This window comes from Mauremys mutica, chromosome 22 (genome assembly GCF_020497125.1).
Source record: "Mauremys mutica isolate MM-2020 ecotype Southern chromosome 22, ASM2049712v1, whole genome shotgun sequence".
In the NCBI taxonomy this organism is placed as follows: Eukaryota; Metazoa; Chordata; order Testudines; family Geoemydidae; genus Mauremys; species Mauremys mutica.
The window spans coordinates 8,197,324-8,216,673 of record NC_059093.1 but is presented as its reverse complement, the minus strand read 5'-3'; the positions used below and the strand labels follow the sequence as shown (position 1 = coordinate 8,216,673).

Below are 19,350 nucleotides of genomic sequence, written 5' to 3'. Positions count from 1 at the left end.
AGATCCAAAGACTGGAGTAAGGCGCCCGGGAGTGACATCACAGCTGTGCAGCATCAACAGAAATTGCTCCCCTGGCCTAGTGCAGCATCGCCAGACGTTCACTCCCAGCTCAGTGACGGTATCCTCATTATCACAGCGAAGAGACAGAGACAGGGTGAGGCAGGTGGCTGATCATGGGTTCCATTTCCTTCCATTCCGGTCCCTACCCATTTTCACCATCGCCAGACTGAAGCATATGCCAGAGGAGACTTTTGCCCTTGTAATTCTATTCTCAGTAATAGAAGCCAGCGAAGTATCCTCAGACCGGCCTGCTGCCCATTATCACTTCTAGCACTGATGGGCCTTTTTGCTGAAGCCACCAACAAGGGGGCTAAAGAGTGAGTGAGCAATGGAGACTGAGCTCCCCTCTCGTCCCTAGAAATGGCTGGGGGGGGGGGAATATTAAGTGGGCAAGTTTGTTGTGCATCTCCCCATGCCCTGCCTATTCTGTAGACACATGGTGTCCGTCTCCAAGGTTGTCAAAGAGAAGCTACCGTGGTCCAGTGGATAAAGCGCTGGACTGGGAATCAGGAGACAATGAGTTTGAACAGTATTCTGCTGTGCTGACTTGGGCTGAGTCACTTCTCCTCCTCTACACCTCAATTTTCTCATCACTAAAATGATTTGACCTTCACCACCAGCCCTTTATGCACAGGAAAAAATAGGAAGGTGAAAAGGAGAGCAAGCCAGTCAATGCAGAAGATTTAATCACCACTTTAGATAGAGGTGAATACATTCCTAAGTATCATTCATAAATTCAGATGGTAGAAAAAGAATTTTTTTTTTACCAAACAGAAATTTTCATGAAAAAATGTCAAATTTATTTTTTTAAAAGGGGTTTTCATCAAAGAACTGAATTTTGACAGAAACATCTTCCCCGCCTCCCATTTTCATCAAAAAATTTCAGTTCTTTGACAACACTCCCCTTTAAAAAAAAAGGGGGGGGGTATTTTTACAAAAATTTCCAACCGATTAAAAAGAAAAATGAAAACCGTTTCTACCAGGTCTGTATGGAAAGCTGTGAACAGGAATAACTTTGGAAAGTTTGCAGAGTTCTTTTGATGAAAAGCGCTGCAATATTCTAAAAAGTTCCACATGGGATTGCCAAGCCTATAACAATGATTCAATTCTGCCATTATGAGATGACCCACCGGAGGAATCTCCGACAGAGACCAAATCATGTCAGATAGCACACACGCACCTCAACACATGTGAGACAGCATGCACACATGCGGAGATCAAATCCATGGAGAACCACCCAAATATACACGACATACACAGACAACAAGGCAATCCAGCTACGTGTGTGTATGGGTTGTATTTATGTACGCACACACATGCAATTCAGGCAGACACACTGCTACACGGAGCAAAGGTAACTGAGGCATACATAAACACACTGTGTGCACTAGATACCATATCAACAAATACACCCACAAAGGCAATTCAAGCTCAATTGGTTTCTCCTCCAATCTGTGTGTTGCAGCTCCCAGTTCTGGACAAGAAACTGAACTTCATGAATATAGTTTGGCAGGAGTCAGTCGGTCAGTCAAGTGACTGAAGAGGACTTTTATAAAAAACCCTCCAGAACTGGAACCAAAAACCCAGCATCAGTGCTGGGATTAGAATGATCTCTTAATAATTCAGTCATACTGGTTTATGATAGGACAAACCACCTTATGGGGATGGTGCAATGGCTCTGTGATTGTCTGCCCAGGAAGGTAGGTAAGGGAATTTTCATCCATGGAACCAAAGAGAAGTGCAGATGTCTGAAGAATCCAAGCTACCTCCATCACACCACTATGTGTCTCAGCCAAAGCAAGCATCTCTGTCCAGGGATTTTCACTCAGACGCAACAGCACTGAGTCAGCCTGCAGGGCCCTCCGAGGAGAGCTCTAGTATTCGACAGCTGAAACGGTTTGCATAAACCACTGCCTCCAAGTGACTCCCAAGGGGCCTCATGCACCCAAACGCACTGAAACACATTCATAAATACACCCACTGTCAGAGAGATGTTCATACATATACAAAGACCACACACAAAATCTACACACGCACATATATGTTCAGAGAGACACTCACAGAATAGACAAAGGCACTCTCCTAAATAAATATGTCACGTGTGCATGCAGACACACACAATACACATGTTAATCAACACATTTCCTAGTCCCAAGTCACACAGGAGACAGACCAGACATGAAGACAAGAAACCACATATATACAAGGAGGGACAAGCATGTGCAGACATTCAGAACACAAATACTGCACAGAGATCAACCTGACCTGGCACACAGATGTGAAAATACAAAGCACATGCAAAATGAAGAACAGACGCAGCCACAGAGCACATAAGTGTGTTCTTCCTGTCCACAGACATAAATCCACCAGGAGTACCTCATTCCAACTCAGGGTGCAACAAATGTGACTGTTTAAACTGTAGAAATGTCTGAGATGTGGAATCACCCGTTTGCTTTGCATAAGGGTCAGGGGGATTTGCAGGCAGCACGAGGTGTCCAATAACTGAAATCATATTTGGGGGAAATGGGATCAGAAATCACTAGGGAAAGAGTAGAAAGAGGCATGTCTCGGTGGTAATTCTTCCCCTAGATAATATATTCCCTCCACTAAGCCAAAGCTTGATCTCTCTCTTCTCAATTCCCTCTACCTAGCCCTTGTTATTCAGTATATTTACATCAGATTCCCTTTGCACTTCCACACCCCTTATTTCATCTCAATCCAGTGTTGCGAACCAACCCATCATAAACATCAGCTTGATTACTGAGACTGGTGCTGCTAATAAATAAAAGTGTATAATGTATATCTAGGATGCAAGAGACACCTCTATATTTTTGGTTTTGTAAAGACAAATAGCCTCGATTGTTTAATCAATAAAAATGCCTCTCCAACTCCTACTGTTATTACAAAGCAATTTCAGAGAGAGTGAAAAAGAACCATTGCATCTATATTCCTGTCAAAGGAGACAGTGGCTGATTCAGCCAATGAATGAAACACCTGGACATGTTCTCTGTGCTAGCCTTAGAGTGCCTGGTCTTACCCAAGAGCTCTCCCACAGCTACACAAAAGGGAAGTTTGACTCTTTCTTTCCACTGCTGGATCACTCTCAGCTCCCAAGTGCCTCCTTTCCACCACAATTTCATCAGATTTATTTTAAACTGTTCTGTTCATCTAACTAGGGAGCCATCCAGGAGCAAATAAAATGCACAAGCAGAAAACACAGAGGGGGCGGGGGCTTGTAAATTGATCAATGGCAATTGGTACAGGAGCAGGTGAGGTGTGATGTTGTGAAGGTCAAGACTATACCAGGGTTCAAAAAAGAACTAGATAAGTTCATGGAGGGTAGGTCCATCAATGGCTATTAGCCAGGATGGGCAGGGATGGTGTCCCTAGCCTCTGTCTGCCAGAAGCTGGGAATGGGCGACAGGGGAATGGATCACTTGATGATTCCCTGTTCTGTTCATTCCCTCTGGGGCACCTGGCACTGGTTATTGTCGGAAGACAGGATACTGGGCTAGATGGAGCTTTAGTCTGACCCAGTGTGGCCGTTCTTATGTTTTTATGATGCTGGCCTCGACGGATCACAGGCATCAGTGCTGGAGCAGTTGAAGGTCCAGGAGCATTGAAAGGAGCTGAGCTAAAGCAGCGGGAGGTGATTTTGTGGAAGCAGCCAGGAGTACGGTCTGAGGGAAAGAGTTCTGAAATGGGTACTGGAATCGTTGACGCTAGAACAGGTGCTCGAGCGGCAGGGAGCATGGGTTCCGCAGCAGAAAGGCAGCGTGATGCAGATGGCGGAGTGACTAGAGCAGCAGGAGATGCTGAAGCTATTGCTTCTGATCATCAGTGTTATTTTTCTGGTTGGAGCAGCAGGGACCAACATCGCATGCCTAAGGTGAAGCGCCGACACCACGTGCCTCAAACTTATTACGTCCCTGCTCAACATGGCTGATTAGCAGCACCCGATAAGATCCAATTGCAAAGATGGTGAAATGTTGTTCCTTAGTAATTTCTCCCCACTCCCTTTCCTGTGTATCTGGGTCCCGCCCAAACTCTTTCCCCTAAAAACCTGCAACATGCCTCAGCGTCTCTAGGGAAAGGTGCAAGGTTTTAAATCATTTGGCGGGAAGGGACCTGAACACTGTGCAATGAACTCCCCTGGGAACTAAGGACCCAAACCTCACCACCTGCCACCCAGCATGCAAGGCACAGTTCCTTGACCTCGTCTTCTCCAGCATAAATGCAGAGCATCACGTACATTTAAAAAAAAAACCTACCAAAACAAGACACTCCCCTGCACATTCTTCTCCCCCAGTGAGAGGCTGAGAGAACAAACAACTTGTGACAGATGTGTAGTCATGTAGCTTAATCCACTACCGGAAGGTGCACTAAGATTACGGCGCCAAGCGTGGGAGAAGAACCTATATAGAATACACTCCGTCCCTCATAATCTTAAAATGATTTGCAGGTTTAAAGCCAAGTTTAGCTCTGGAATAAGTGGGCACAACCCCCTGCATAGCTGAACAAGTGTCAAGCCTCTTGTGCCAGGTCTAAATTCAGTTCCACGTTTGGGTGTTGTGACGAAGTGGGACTGTTCTTAAGGTTTCCTCTGAATACTGTGTGGGTGCCTCAGTTTCCCCTATGCATTTCTTAAGTCTCTAGGGGGTGAGAGTGTTGCAGAGCAAAGGGCCAGTGCACATAAATGGCCGACACTCTATCTCCTGGCAACTAATGGCCGGGGCCCTTCCCCCCAGCAAGGTGATAGCTAAAGGTGTTGGAGAACAAAGGGATCAGGCGACCTCCTGGCCCAGGAAAGGAACAAAGCCCAGAGGAGGAGGGGCTGGAGGGTGAGTCAGTTTGGAGCTAGCTGTGGACGAGGAGTGAGTGCAGACCTGGGTGTCTGGCTCGCTGCCCCCCAGGATGGACCCGGCTGAGGGGTCCTGTTCTCGGTACCTACAAGCTCTGTTTTAGACCATGTTCCTGTCATCTAATAAACCTCTGTGTTACTGGCTGGCTGAGAGTCACGTCTGACTGTGAAGTGGGGGTGCAGGACCCTGTGGCTTCCCCAGGACCCCGCCAGGTCCCTCCTGGAGACAGTAAATTGACTGTCAGTTTGCCAGTCGTTTGTGCTCTTCTCTCTCTGGCTTTTTTCCAGAGCTCCAGGGTGTTGATTGCTTTTTTTTCCTTCTCCCTGATTCTCTCTCTTTTCTCCACCTTTCCTATTCATCTCCTTCTCTCCTCCCTCTCCTCCCAGGCTCCTTTATCTCTGCATCTCCTGGAGGACCAGTCCTCACCTAACATTCAATGATTCTGATCACAAAGATGCAGAAAGTCTGGCCAGCAAATCCTTATCTTCCCCCTTGAGCCCTGGGAACAGAACTGGCACCTTTCCCTCTTGGGTTACAAATTCTCAGGCAAGTTTCTTCTGCCACGGAGTTGAGAAATAAACAAACACATCTCATAATATCTGACCGAATCGCCGTCCGAGTCCAGCAGCTAACAGCAAAGAATTGTGGGCCAGGAAAAAGAAAAATTCATTTGACTTATCAGAGGGAAAGAGCGATTAAAGATGTTTAGGAGCCCGGAGACAGTCAGTTATGGGAGATAGAGGCTGGTGGCAGTGGATTTTCTTGGGCTGCAGATAGCAGCAGTGGGAGAGGAGGGATAAGAAATGGGTAAGGGGGTGTGAGGAAGGTGGGACCAGGCAATGAGAGAATAGACCGGAGGGAACAAAGCTGCACAGGACCATCCACTAGGTATTTTCTCCAGCTCCGACTTCTAAAGAGCAAGAGGAAACTGATGAGACAAACTAATTTCTTCCTGATCCCTCCGCCCCTCCCTTTGCTGCCCAGCACAAGAGGTTTGTAAGGGTTCAAAGTCAAAGAATAATAAGTAAAAAAGAGATAAAGATCCATCATCTCTCCATCACTTCCAGTCCCCCTGCCCCATCCTCGCTTTCCATCTCTGAGTCGTCTGGATCCGATTTAGGTTCAGGAGCAGTGGCATCCTGTCGACTTGTCAAGTGAGCGATAGACACGGTGGGGATGACGGATCTCGAACGTCATCTTCCCCACCCCGAAAGCCTCCCCTCAATCCTCTTGCTGCTGAGCCCTCACCCCATCCCCAACAGCTCCAGGGCTGCACTCCCATTCCCACCCTGCTCCTTCGCACATGGTCACCTCTGGCGAATCTCGGTTCCCAACTCCAAGGAGTAGCCAGCCTTGTCCTTGCAGGGGCAGCCTCCGATGCCGGCTGCAGCAGATCAAGGAGACGGAAAGGATATCTAGGCTGCGGCTGCAGTCTCCGGAGTGGAGCTAGAGCGGCAAACAAACCACCAGATCTCCGGGCTGCTCCGGCCCTGCTCTGGCACAGAGCTTGTTCATTAAGCTCCCGGCCATGCTGAAATACTGCCCGTTACTCACGTCTGGCTAAAAGCTCAGCTGAAGTGCTGCCAGGGTGAGTTTTCTCTAGCAGGTGAGAACACACTTGTTCAGGGATCAGCTTGGCAGGGAGACAGGAACAGCGGGGAGATGTGGGGAGGTGGTAAGCGTGCATGGAAGAGGAGGAAGAATGGGGCAAGGGGAGGGAACTGAGAGGTAAATGGGGATCAGAGGTTGGTTAGCAGATAAAAAGCGTGTTCTGTGCTGCACCTAGCGCAACAGGGTCTTGATCCATATCTGGGACTCTAGGTGCTACGGTCCTACACAGAACAAACAATCATGATCAACAGCTGCCCAGGAGCTCCCTGAATTATCTGCATGTCAGGCCCTCCCGTCCCAGCCCATCTGAACACTGACACTGACCAACCACATGACCCCTGCGACCAGATACCCATTGTAACACATCCACACTCTCCAGGACACAGCAGGGATTCAGGCAATCCTGAGGTCATTTCCAAATGGCTGCAGCTGAAGAGGTGAGTGTGTGGGGGGAGACAGGAGGCGACGTGCAGGGTTACAGGGTAGGAAATCCCCCACACAAGCAGATGATCTAATGTGCTTTCTTAATGCAAGCCCTGGTGACAGGAATCTACTTATCTTGGGGTTCTCTCTAGTGCCCGTCATCCTCACCTCTAAGAGCTGCTTGGATTTCTTTATGGGACAGCAAAACCTCCCTCTCCCTCTCCCGCCTAAACCCCCTCTAGTCCCAGCTCCAACTTCCAAGTGAAGATTTGCAACCTCGTCCTCCCGCAAGCATGCCTCCTCCACTCTAAACTTCCCCACCGTCATCTGCACTTTGGTTTGCCAAAGAGGGTTTGGCTGGTTCCCAAGAGGTGCCAAAAACCTCCCCTGCTCTCGAGTTCCTTGGTAGTGCTCAGCACTTTGCAGAATCAGGCCACACTGCACAATACTCTGTTCACTGCGTCTTTATGGGGCTTCCCTCCTTCTAAGAATAGCACAGTTCATCCCCGAGCAGGAATGAATGGGGAAGGGGGTCACTTTGGCAAAGAGGTTGCCCTAAGATTTATTACATCCAGAGGTGAAAGTAAGCTGGTACGGTCTGGTACGGCATACCGGCAAGAGCCAGTACACCGTGCCGGACTGCACCGGCTTCCGCAGTGGGGATTTAAAGGGCCCGGTGCTCCGGCCACTGTGGGGAGCCCTGGGTCCTTTAAACCTCCCCCGCAGCTCCAGCAGCCGGGCTCAGGATTTAAAGGCCCTGGGGCTCCCAGCCACAGCCCATGCCCCAGGGCCTTTAAATCTTGAGGCCCCACCTCTTCCGGGTGAGGCCACCACTCCCCGAGGACTCTGGCCCTACTGGTAAGTCCCGTAAGTTACTTTCACCCCTGATTACATCCAACCCTTGTCTAGCCACCCCCCATGATCCTATGGGGAGAACCTCCCCCAATTGAGATGAAGACCCCCAGTGTGCTAGGTGCTGTACATACACATAATAAGAGACTATGTCTACCCTAAAGAGCTTGCGATCCACATAGACAAAGGATGGGTGGCAAAACAGAGATGAAGTGATTTGCCCAAGGTTACACAGCAGATCAGTAGCAGAGCCAGGAACGGAACCCAGGCCTCCTGACTCCCAGTCCAGTGTCATAGCCACTAGATCCTGTAGCCTCCCCAGAAAGAGGTTAGCATCATGCCTCTAAAATGAAAAGTGGGGCGTAACAAACACACCCTGTCCAACTTTCCCCTGTCTGAGCCCTGGAGCCTGACACTATACAGACACCAAGGGAAGGGCGATTTGTGCAGAGTCTGCCACTAGGAAACCACAAGGCCCGCCTTGGCTGGGAAAGATTAGTACTGCATGTTTGATATCTCCCCTAATGTTTTATGAGCAAATCCGTTTTGTGATTTTTGCTACTGCCAAGCTGTAATATCCCAGCAAATTTGCAGTCAGCGACAATAAAAGCCACATCACAATAAGCTGCCCGAAAGGTCGTTAAACGGAATATATTTTCAATAAAAGAAAAAGGTAACACAATAAACCATTGTTTTCACTGAGAAATCTAGATACCTCCTGCCTCTCTCATTCACAGCCACCTTGCTAACTAGTGCAGGTTTCAGAGAAGTGCCCTACATTCCCTTTTTTGTGAAGGGCTCTGTGCAGGGATCACTAACAACTGTTAGGGAATTCCCTACTGTTTCACTCAGACTCTGTTCTAGTCCTGTGGCCTGTGGGATTGGGTGTCCTTACTGGACAATCCAGACACGTACACATGGAGGAATGATGTTCTTCTGTGGAACAGAGTCCAAAAGATTCTCAAAACACTAAGAGGACAAACTAGAGACACATAAAGTTCACTTGAAACACAGCCTCCTCTGGGGTGGAAAATAGCAGCGCCTCAGCAGCGTACAGCAACACTACACAGCATAGGGCTGATCTACACTACAAAGTTAGGTTGGCTCAACTCCATTGCTCAAGGCTGTGAAAAACGTCCCTCCCTGTGAAACGTAAGTAAACGCACCTAAGCCCCTGCATAGACAGCGCTCGGTGGGTGGAAGAATTTTTCCGTTGACTTAGAGAGATGGATTTACTACAGTGATGGGAGATCCGGTTCTATCGCTGTGGTGAATGTCTACACTCCAGCCTCTGCAGCATTTCTAGTGCAGACATACCCATAGGAAGTGGCATACTGGGTCAGACCAGTAGTACATCTAATCCAGCCTTGTGTCGTCACCACACCGTTCTTTCAAAGCAGCGTACGTTTATTTTAGGATAAAAAAAGAAAGCGTAAGACAATAAGAGGATTTCAATGCATATTTATGCTTATCAGATGCCTGCCCCTGCCCCTCCCCATCGGTCCTCATGGGAATCCCAGACAGGTACCAGGGTCTTTCAACACCTTCTTTAAAGGATTGCCTCTCTTGGTTATCAGGGCATGTCAGTTTGTAGTTCACAATGCCCCCACTGTCAGATCAAGCTCAGTCTCTATTCTGCAAAAGGCTTTGTTCTCCGGGCTCCTGAAATAGCTCAAACCAGTCACAGCCTCTTTCCCCAGAGGGCGAATCCTCAAAAACTGGGTATCCGCACAACCAGCCTTGGGAATGTGCATTAATCACCCTCCAATGATTCCTGATTCCAGACAGAGACCCACCCCCAGCAAGCCAGGAACACACAAATATATACTGATCCAAAGGCCTGTGAAAATTCTATGGGCTTATATTGTCTGGCCCATCTCAGTATAATAGTCTGAAGTTTTTGTGCTTTCACGGGTTAGCTTAAACATATGGTTAACCTTTTAAAAGATGAAACAATAGTTCCTAAAGATGCAGCATATCACAATAAGTTTCCTCCTGACTCCTATAAATCAGACACTAGGTTATGCCCTGAAGCAAGAGTTTATAACTCTTGTTTATTTCATCATTACTATTATTACTCTGGATATTCTTGTCAGCCATATAAATGTCCAATTCTGCCCTCAAAAGTTATATTATAACTTGGACAACGAGCCCCCCAGGTTAATCGTGCATTGTTGAAGCATCACTTTTTATCTGTTTTTAATTGGCTGCCTTCATTCACTGTCCCCACGTTCCCTGAAAGTGAAAGGCCGCTAATTTTAAAAGTGAAAAGAAAAAATATTCTTCACAAAAGATTAGTTCCAGAAGAATCTCATATCCAGGGGGAATTTAGGTGGATGGAATATAACAACCTGCATTTGAATGGAGTGAGGCCATCTGTGTTAACACCCCCCTTCTCTCATAAAAAAGTACCACAAACCCCTTAATGCCCAAAAGACCTGTTCACAGTCTCACTAAACTCAATGGAAAGGCTCTGGATTTTCAGGCCCTTTGTTTTAAGTCCTATCTAGGAGTTTATCTTCACCGAAGAGCTAACCCAAGCTATACCTAAAGTCCTGCCACTTATTCAATTCCCGTTCAAACACAAAAACCTGCAGAGTCTGGCGGTGCTTTTAACTGGCCTGTCAGAGGAGACGTGCTAACGCAGGGTTTGTCTTCTCCTACAGCGGTGCAGCCGTGCCAGGTAGCACTTTAGTGAAGACGCTACCATGCCGATGGAGAGGGTGCAGTTAATCCGCCTCTCCGAGAAGCTCTCCCGCCAACACAGCGCTGTCTACCCGGGGGGGTTAGGTCCGTATAACTATGTCATTCAGAGATGTGGATTTTTAACACCCCTGAGCGACGTTGTTATACCGATATAGGCCTAACTCATCAGCTGCTAATTCAATCACTCTGGGCAGCTGAGTCTTCGCTGCTATTTCATATCATAGAATCATAGAATATTGGGATTGGAAGAGACCTCAGGAGGTCATCTAGTCCAACCCCCTGCTCAAAGCAGGACCAATTCCCAACTAAATCATCCCAGCCAGGGCTTTGTCAAGCCGGACCTTAAAAACCTCTAAGGAGGGAGATTCCACCACCTCCCTAGGTAACCCACTCCAGTGCTTCACCACCCTCCTAGTGAAAAAGTTTTTCCTAATATCCAACCTAGACCTCCCCCACTGCAACTTGAGACCATTGCTCCGTGTTCTGTCAATGAAATGTGAACCGGAGTTAGCTCTCGGGTTAAACACACCCCCTTTTTGCAGTGTAGGCATAACTCTCAGGGTGACTCACTACCAGGCGAACCTGAGTCAGTCATCTTGAGTCCACTCCCCAGTGAAGATAAACTCCAGTAGCCTGGCACTCCCTAGCACCACACAGAGACGCGGGGTGCGGTAGTGATTGAGGATCCAACATACTGACCATTCATTGCAGCACCCGCTGTCTTTTTATCAGAATTCTCCCATCCAGCTACTGACCCTGCTTAGTTGAGGTCTGGGAACTTCATAGAGGAAGAGAGAGTGAAAAGGAGAGTGGTGAAGAGTGCTTCAATCTGGCAGCAACAACCGCCCCACCCCACACACTTCTCTCTCTCCACCCTGTAGAATTGCTTTCTCCATTTCATTCTCCATTCCCAGCAACACGCTCTCCTGCTGCCGCGCAGTTGCTATTGCCATTCTAGGCACACAAACAGCTGCAAAAGGGACACTGCTGTTCCCTCTCTCCTACAGCATTACTCCAGCGTCCTCCCGCGCAGGGCCAGGAACTTGAGTCAAAACCTTTAATGCTTCTCCCAGCGGCTGCTCTCCCAGCGAGCCCAATGCACGAGGGAGGAGGGGGTGGGATACTGCAAACCATTTGTGTCTTTCCGAAGTGCTCTGTTATGGCGGGGGGGAGGAGGGGAATCCATAATGGCCTTTTATTATTCCTTCAATTTTAAAGTTATTGTCGCGCGTTCTTAAGACGTCAACAATGAAGAATCCCATTGTCCTCTTAATTAATTCAGCAATCTTATTGAAATAATAGGAGTCATGATTGTAATTCCGAGCTCACCCCGGAACACTGGAATCAACTAATTAAATAACAATCAGAACTGCCGTTTGCATTGAGAAGATGGACTATTCCTTTTTATTGCCGCAATTAGAGAACACACTCCATAATCAGAATGAAATACAAATTTACTCGGGAGCCCACTAAATTACGACAATTCATACTTTGTTTTCTTCACAGCCTGGCAAAAAGAGGACAATTTTTCTTCTCTCCCCCCGCCTCCCACCGCCACCCCGAAGAGGCGAGCTGAAGGACATAAGGGAGGAGTGCTAGCTGCAGCCATGACCCTGTTGTGCTGGGGCGCTGTCTGTTTTCAGCTGAGTTTGGATAACCTCTGTGCTTCTGATCAAGGTCCTCTGTAATCATCTCAAACGGCATTCTTTATTAAATAAATCAGCAGGAGCCACAGACTTGTCTACACTGACATTCCGGCCCCTGCCATAGCTGCACTGATGCAAACAGTGTTACACCAATGCAAATTGTGCTCGTGCGAGGGGCTGGCATTGGTGCAGCTCCACGGGTTGAAATCCCAATAGAGACAAAAGTTAGACAGGTTTCAGAGTGGTAGCCATGTTAATCTGTATCCGCAAAAACAACGAGGAGTCCTTGTGGCACTTTACAGACTAACAAATTTATTTGAGCATAAGCTTTCTTGGGCTAGAACCCACTTCATCAGATGCATGAAGTGGAAAATACAGGAGCAGGTATTGCTTATGCCCAAATAAAAAGGGTTAGACAGAGGCAGCCCAGCCCAGTGCAGGGAGGACCGTGCTGAGAATCAGGACTCCCAGATTCTAATCCTGGTTCGCCTGTCCTGGGCAGGTGGCAGCCTTTCTGTGCCTCAGTTTCCCAATCAGTTGATTAAAATTACTTACTCCCCTCTTTCAGATATATTAATGTTTGTTTGGCACTTTGAAAAGATAAAGTGCTTGATGTAAGTGCTAAGTATTACGAAAGGGGGGAAAAAGAGGAGGAAAACAGGTCTTGAAAGTGATTGTCTGGGATTATGGGGATAAAATGCCCTTCTTAAAACCCCTTCTCTCATCTTAAGTCACTTGAGGCCCTGACCGATTGCCAGTTAACTCCAGATACCTAGCACCTTTGTAAAGGCTAGTTTTTGTTTTTGTTTGTTTGTTACAGGCCACAAATGTTTGCTCTTCACCCTCCGGGTCGGCCTCAATCAATTCACCTGACGAGAAAACAACTCTACTCAAGACAAACCCTTCGGGTATGTCTTCACTGCAGAGTTAACCTGGGTGATCGGCACCTGCGTCGGTGCTGATCGGTTAGCCCAGCCACAAAGTGCAAAGCCCTGCCTGAGTTACCATGCCCTCACTAGTGCCACGCCCCCCGGAGCGCGTCGCTAGGATTTCTGGGGCACCTCCCAGGTTTCTTTGTGCTGCACTAAGCAGAGGTGTTCTAGCGAATTGTGGGATCCTATGTCTGTCCTTCTGAGCGCATGGGGGAATGCATTGGAGGACCATCAGCACTCAAACAGCTCAGCCTGCGTCTTCACTGCAAAGTGGGTGCGTTACCAGCCCAACTGAAAGCAGCAGCCAGGCTCCGACCTAGACCCCAGGACACATCAGCTAGCTCAGATCTAAAGCACCACTAAACTCAGGTTAGAGGTTCTTGTACGTGGACAGGAGAGAGGCTGGAGCAACACCGGAGCAAGAGCTCAAAATACCTCTGCAATGATGACAGACCTTTAGAGCTTTTCTTTCACTAGGAACCTAGACTGCGATAGTAAAACCTTGATGTATTTTCCTAATGTGAACACACCTTTCGGCACACCTTTAGCAACATCCTGTGAGGTACACAACACCCTGAACACAGGAAAGAGACCAGAGTGAGCTGTAACGGCTCCAAGTCGCCTCTGCAGAACTGAAGAAGTTAAAAGCATAAAGACAAAAACTCCAAACCCCCAAAGTGCCCAGCTGGTCTAATCTGCCAATACAGAACATGAAGCCTCACCCGCAATCCCCGGCCTGGGTGAGCCCTCACAATTCAGACTCTACCTGCTGAGCCTTATTCGAAAAGGCGGCACCACTCTGAGAAGTGTCTCCACACAGACGGCACCTTGCGATCCCTCGATTGTGTGTTGCTCACCCCAGATCAAACGAGCAAGCTTATCTCATTTACCAAAAAAAAAAAAAGGGCTTTTCCCTCCCTTTCCCTGCCAGTCCTTCAGACACCCATTGGAATCTGAGAGTCATGCTGGGGCCTTTCTTTGTCATAAATTGTCACCAGTTATAACGATCCGGCAGACCGAATGTTGGCTCCTGTTACCGCTATGCATGCACAATGGGTTCATGGACTTAGACTGATTTACACCAGCTGAGAACCTGGCCCATTGTCTTCATGGAGTTGCACATGGGTAACCGACTGATGGCTGGCCCTTCAACTGGGACTCAGCACTTCTGCTGATGCACGAGCCAGATAAAACTCCAGCTTCCTCTCCCTGTGCTGCTGTCTCTCTGCAGAGCTAGCAGGAGCAAAAAAGTAGCACAAACTTATTTTTATCACTCTAGCTAGCAGATCTGACTGAATAGATACAGGGCGCAGATATACTGAATAGAAAAGAGGCATTTTTACACAGCGACTTTTCAGGGTAAAAAACACACTTTCAAATCACCATTACCCCTTATAGAAACATGACAACTCCGCAGTCGGCAGCAACTGACATGCAATAACATACCTGAGATCAAAGAGCCACTCGGAAAGGGAAGCAGAGGCTATAAACAAACAAATTCACTGTGTCACCTGAACAGAATACGGGGTCAGACTCCAGCCTGGAGTATCACATGTGGCTGCTGTTTCCCTAATGACATTATCAACCAGGGACATCAAAACTAGAGCTATGCAGAAGTACACAGCCGATCTGTTGCTTTGCAGAGGTTTAGATATGGAGGGTTCCTTTGGTTTCACTCCATGCTGCACCCCTTAGCTCCTTCCCAATTTTGATTTGGAGTTACAGGTTCAGTTGAAATCAATGGGTCAAACTCACCCCAGCTGTTACCGGAGTTATCAAACCGGGGAAAACCTGGGCTCACAATTCCAAAGCAAAATTCAGAATCAGAACTTCTCAATTCTACCCAGCTTCACGCTGAAGCAACAGCTTTCACGATTGCAGTGCAACGCCGGGACTCATCCTGGCTCTCACTACTCATCAGGCCGGACGGGTGCACCAATCCTTTGATACCTGGTGAATCTTTCCAAGAGCCTGGTCTCTTTATTTCAGTTTGCAGTACCACCCCAACCCAGGTAAATCTTCTGTGGCTGTGGTTTTCCTTGAGAACATTTCATCTAACTCTAGCTACACAAAGTTCTACTGGAGATGGCTAGAAAGCAAATGGGTCATTTCAGGTTATGATAGTGCCTCCAAACCCCAAATGAGATTTTGTGCTGCAGTGTGCTAGGTACTTTATCCATACACAGCAAATGACATTCCCTGCTCCACAATGCTACCAATCAAAACCCCATTCTACACTCAGATTTTGTACCAGTATGTTGGTTAGGGGTGCCATTTTTTTTACCTTACCAGTACAACCCTTGGTGTGGACACAGTTATACCAGTATAGCTTATTATCCTTCCTGTACAGGAGAGGGAAAAAAAGCTGTCCCTGAATAAGCACCTTTATAACTGTGTCCACACTAGAAGACTTATACCACTTTAACGATACTGGTATACTTAAAGTGGCACAACTTGTGTTTGTAGACATGGCCTAAGTTGATGAGGTGGACAAAGGGAGCATGATTTTCCCCATTGTACAGCTGGAGAACTGAGGCAGAAAGACCCTAATTGAAGAAATCACTCATGCACAGGCTTATCTTTACATCAGTGGGACGTAAGCATATGGTGCAAGTGCATTCTTTACTTGGGGGCAGAGGAATTAACTGACTTTCCCAGTTAATTGAATTGAACGCTGTCCCCGTTTACCATCTGAACTACACAGCCGTAAGAAGAGAGCCCCAGAGGACGCATCCCCTCATCGGGTTCATGGGTGCCTAGCCAGCTGGTGATGAAAGAAAGCAGAGTCCTCGGCGCACTAGCGGGAAAAGCCCGGCCGCCTGCTGCAGAGGCTCAGAGACAAACCAAGGCCGACAGGCTCCCGGAGAAGCGCAGACTGAGGTGTGAAAATCCAATCAGGTGAAAGGCAGCTGTTTGGAGAGGACTGGAGATGGAGGGAGAGGAAGAGAGAGAGGGGGAGAAGCAAAGCAAGCAGCTAAATGGAAAGATATTGGTGTTATGCTGCTGTCACAGGCGCTTCAGAAAGGGACGTGTCTGCCTTAGGTAGAGGAAGCAAGAGGAGCTTTAAACGGCACAATCAAATCACCACCGAGGGTCTGCGGAAAAGCCAAGGCACAGATAGCTAACACTATTCCTCTGCCTGGGGAGAGGAGCCACCTCATTAGACGGCCCTGCACTGCAGAGCCAAAGGTTAGACCAGCAGGGGTCATGGACAGGATTTGCTCAGTCAGTCTTTCAACTAAGTTTGGGGGGACCTCTCCTGGCAGGTCAGCAGAACTGTGAGGTGGAGTTTCTGGGGTCCAGGAGGTAGGCTTCTTGGGAAAGCAGGGAGAGGCCATGCTGACGTGGCAAAACTGCTGCTTCTGGTCAGCAGCACAGCAAAGGGAAGGAGAATACACAGCTTCACCCCTAAGATTCAGTCTAATCCCGAGATGTTTCAGCCTTCTGCTCTGGCCAGTTCCTGAAGGATTGGAGAGGCCTTTGTAGGAGGTAAGGGGCACCACGCTGAATAGGGACTGTAGCGATTCTTCTGGGCAGAGGCGAGTCCCAGCCAGACCCACTTTCATCGTGCTGGAAATTCCCTCCCCAGAACTACTTTCCTTTCCTGCCCCATCTGCACTAATGCAGGACAATTCAGATGGGACCAGAGATCTGCCACCTCTTTGCACCATTGCCAAGTCCCATCTCACTGATCAAGACCAAACCATGGTTTAGCCAGGTCAGGGACCATCCCTGACAGGCCTGGACTGCCTAGCATGGTCTGAATTCAAGTGGAGACAGGGCAGGACACGGCAACCACTGCAGGGTGTAGTCTCTGCATGTCACAGGCACCGGCGCCATGCACATTATTTCAGGTGAGCTCTAAGGCAGTATCTACACTGCGCACACAAACAAGTGTGGTTAAATAGCTGTGTGGCCAAGACACATTATAACTAGAGCTGGATGGAATTTTTCCAATAGGTTTGTTGGGTTTAAAAATGGCCTTTTTCATTTCTTCAACATTTTCCATTTTGGGGGGGCAAAATCCCCAAAGCAATGTTTTGTGGGGGTTCTCCCCTTTTTCAGTGGCTACACGGAGGAGAGTGAAAAAAGGAGAAAGGGATATAGAGGGGGAAAGGGGACAGGTTAAAAAAAGCAAAAGGAAAAGAGATACTTTTTGTTTTTGATAGACTGGATGAAAAGTCGTTCCTTCTCAAAAAAACCTCAGGAATTAAAATGATTTTTTCTGTGACAAATCTTTACTATTTTGAGATCAGCTCAAATGGTTTATTCTTCCCTGCAGAGACAGCTTACATACCTGTGTAAGAGTCACGTCATCAGGATCTACCAGGGATGAGACACGACTCAGTAATCTGGTTACGAGATGTTTTCCTGTCCACACAAGCAAGGTAAAGCAGTGTCATAATGTGACTGAAGACACTTATTGTTTGCATGACAGTAATGTCAACCCATCCGAGATCTGGGACCCATTGTGCAAGGCGCTGTACATGCACCTAGTGAGAGACTATCTGCCCTAAAAAGCTTACTATATAAATAGACAAGACGGACAAAGGGGAAATAGAGGCACAGAAAGGCTTAGTAGATAGAGCACTGGATTGGGACTCAGGAGATCTGGGTTCAATTCCTGGCTCTACCACTGGCCTGCTGGGTGACCTTGGGCAAGTCACTTCCCTTCCCTGTGCCTCAGTTTCCCCACTGATACTGACCTTCTGTAAGTGCAAGGAATTATCATCATCACCTCAGAGCAGGACTCCCAGTCTAGCGTCCCATGAACAAAAATACAGTGCCTCTCCAATGCCATTATTTTTGTAGCATACAGAGGCAAGTGCTTGACTCGGTAATCTGGCTGATATTTTAGCCCTATAAACATAAGCTAGTACCCTATTTGATGATAATATTTATATATTTGCTATATTAGCATTTTACTGCTTTATAATGCACTTACTGGTTTTTCCTATAACAACGCCGTGCATGCAGGCCCTCTCTCCTGACGGCCATTCTGGATGACAGATCACATTTTGCCTAGCCTGGCTTTCTTTGCTACCAGGCTAACTATTTATACTCATCTTCCTTCCCAACTGCATTTTATCTGCTGCCATGATTTTGCTGTTATGAATATCACGGGCAAACGCAGCGACCTTGGAAGACTCATCATATCTAATATGAGGATTGTTAGTGTACGATTAGCTGGACAGGACAGGTGGCCCCCGTCTTTAGTCGTGAAACAACATGTGACTGACTATCCACTACTTTAATTACAGAAATTATAGAAGAATAAAACCAGTCTGTTATGTAGGCTATTCCTGTCCTGATTGTTCTCAGTGCTCTAGCCAGTCTAGGTCTAAATGTCAAAAGCACTGGAGCTCACTTAGAGAAAGGTGCAATGTGACCTAGCAGGTAGTGCACTGGATTGGGAGTCAGGGTGACCTGGATTCTATTCCAGGGTCTGTCACTGGCCTGCTATGTGCCCTTAACCGAGTCACTTTGCCTCTCTGTACCTCAGTTTCTCTTCCCACCCTTTGTCTGTATTTCATTAGCAATAAATGACACAGCAAGAAGCAGAGATGTAGGAAAGAGATCTTTACCAAGCATGCACAGAGGTCAGGGTTATATACTGAGCAGCCTAACCGCCTGGCCCCAATTTGTATTCCTGACCTCCAGTCCTATAAGACTCAGCACACCACCCCCAAATCCTGACCTCCTCTAGTTCCACTCATCACACTACACTCTGTCCTGCTTTTTTTATACTGTAAGTTCTTTGGGGCAGGGGCTGTGTCTTACCATGCACATGTTCATCACCTCGCAGAATGAGTCCCTGATCTTAGCTGAGGCCTTTAGCCTCTCCTGTGATAAAAAGAATAACCTTAGAAGACTACCCCAGAGTCTCACATATCTCATTGCCTGGAAACATCTTTTGATGGTCAGTCTAAATTTTCCTTTCCTTAATTTCGTCACATTAATTAAACTCTGCAAGCACACTCAATAATTCCTCTCCTTCATGTTTCAAAACCCTCATATTTAGGGTGACCAGATGTCCCGATTTTATAGGGACAATCACAATTTTTGGAACTTTTTCTTATATAGGGACCTATTACCCACCACCTCCTGTCCTGATTTTTCACACTTGCTATCTGGTCACCCTACTCATATTACCGAACACCATCACTCTGGGCTCCAACTCTGAGATCCTCGCACAGCAAAAACTCCCATTGACTGTGATGGGAGTTTAGCCTGTGTAAGGATGGCAGGATGAGGCTC

General features: G+C 47.5%; 1 protein-coding gene across 2 annotated transcripts in view; it reads right to left on the bottom strand.

Moving 5' to 3' along the window:
• The window catches only part of GRIK4 (glutamate ionotropic receptor kainate type subunit 4), a 305,039-nt gene that overhangs the window by 250,524 nt on the left and 35,165 nt on the right, over window positions 1–19,350 (bottom strand). The gene's annotated exons all lie outside the window — the stretch shown is intronic.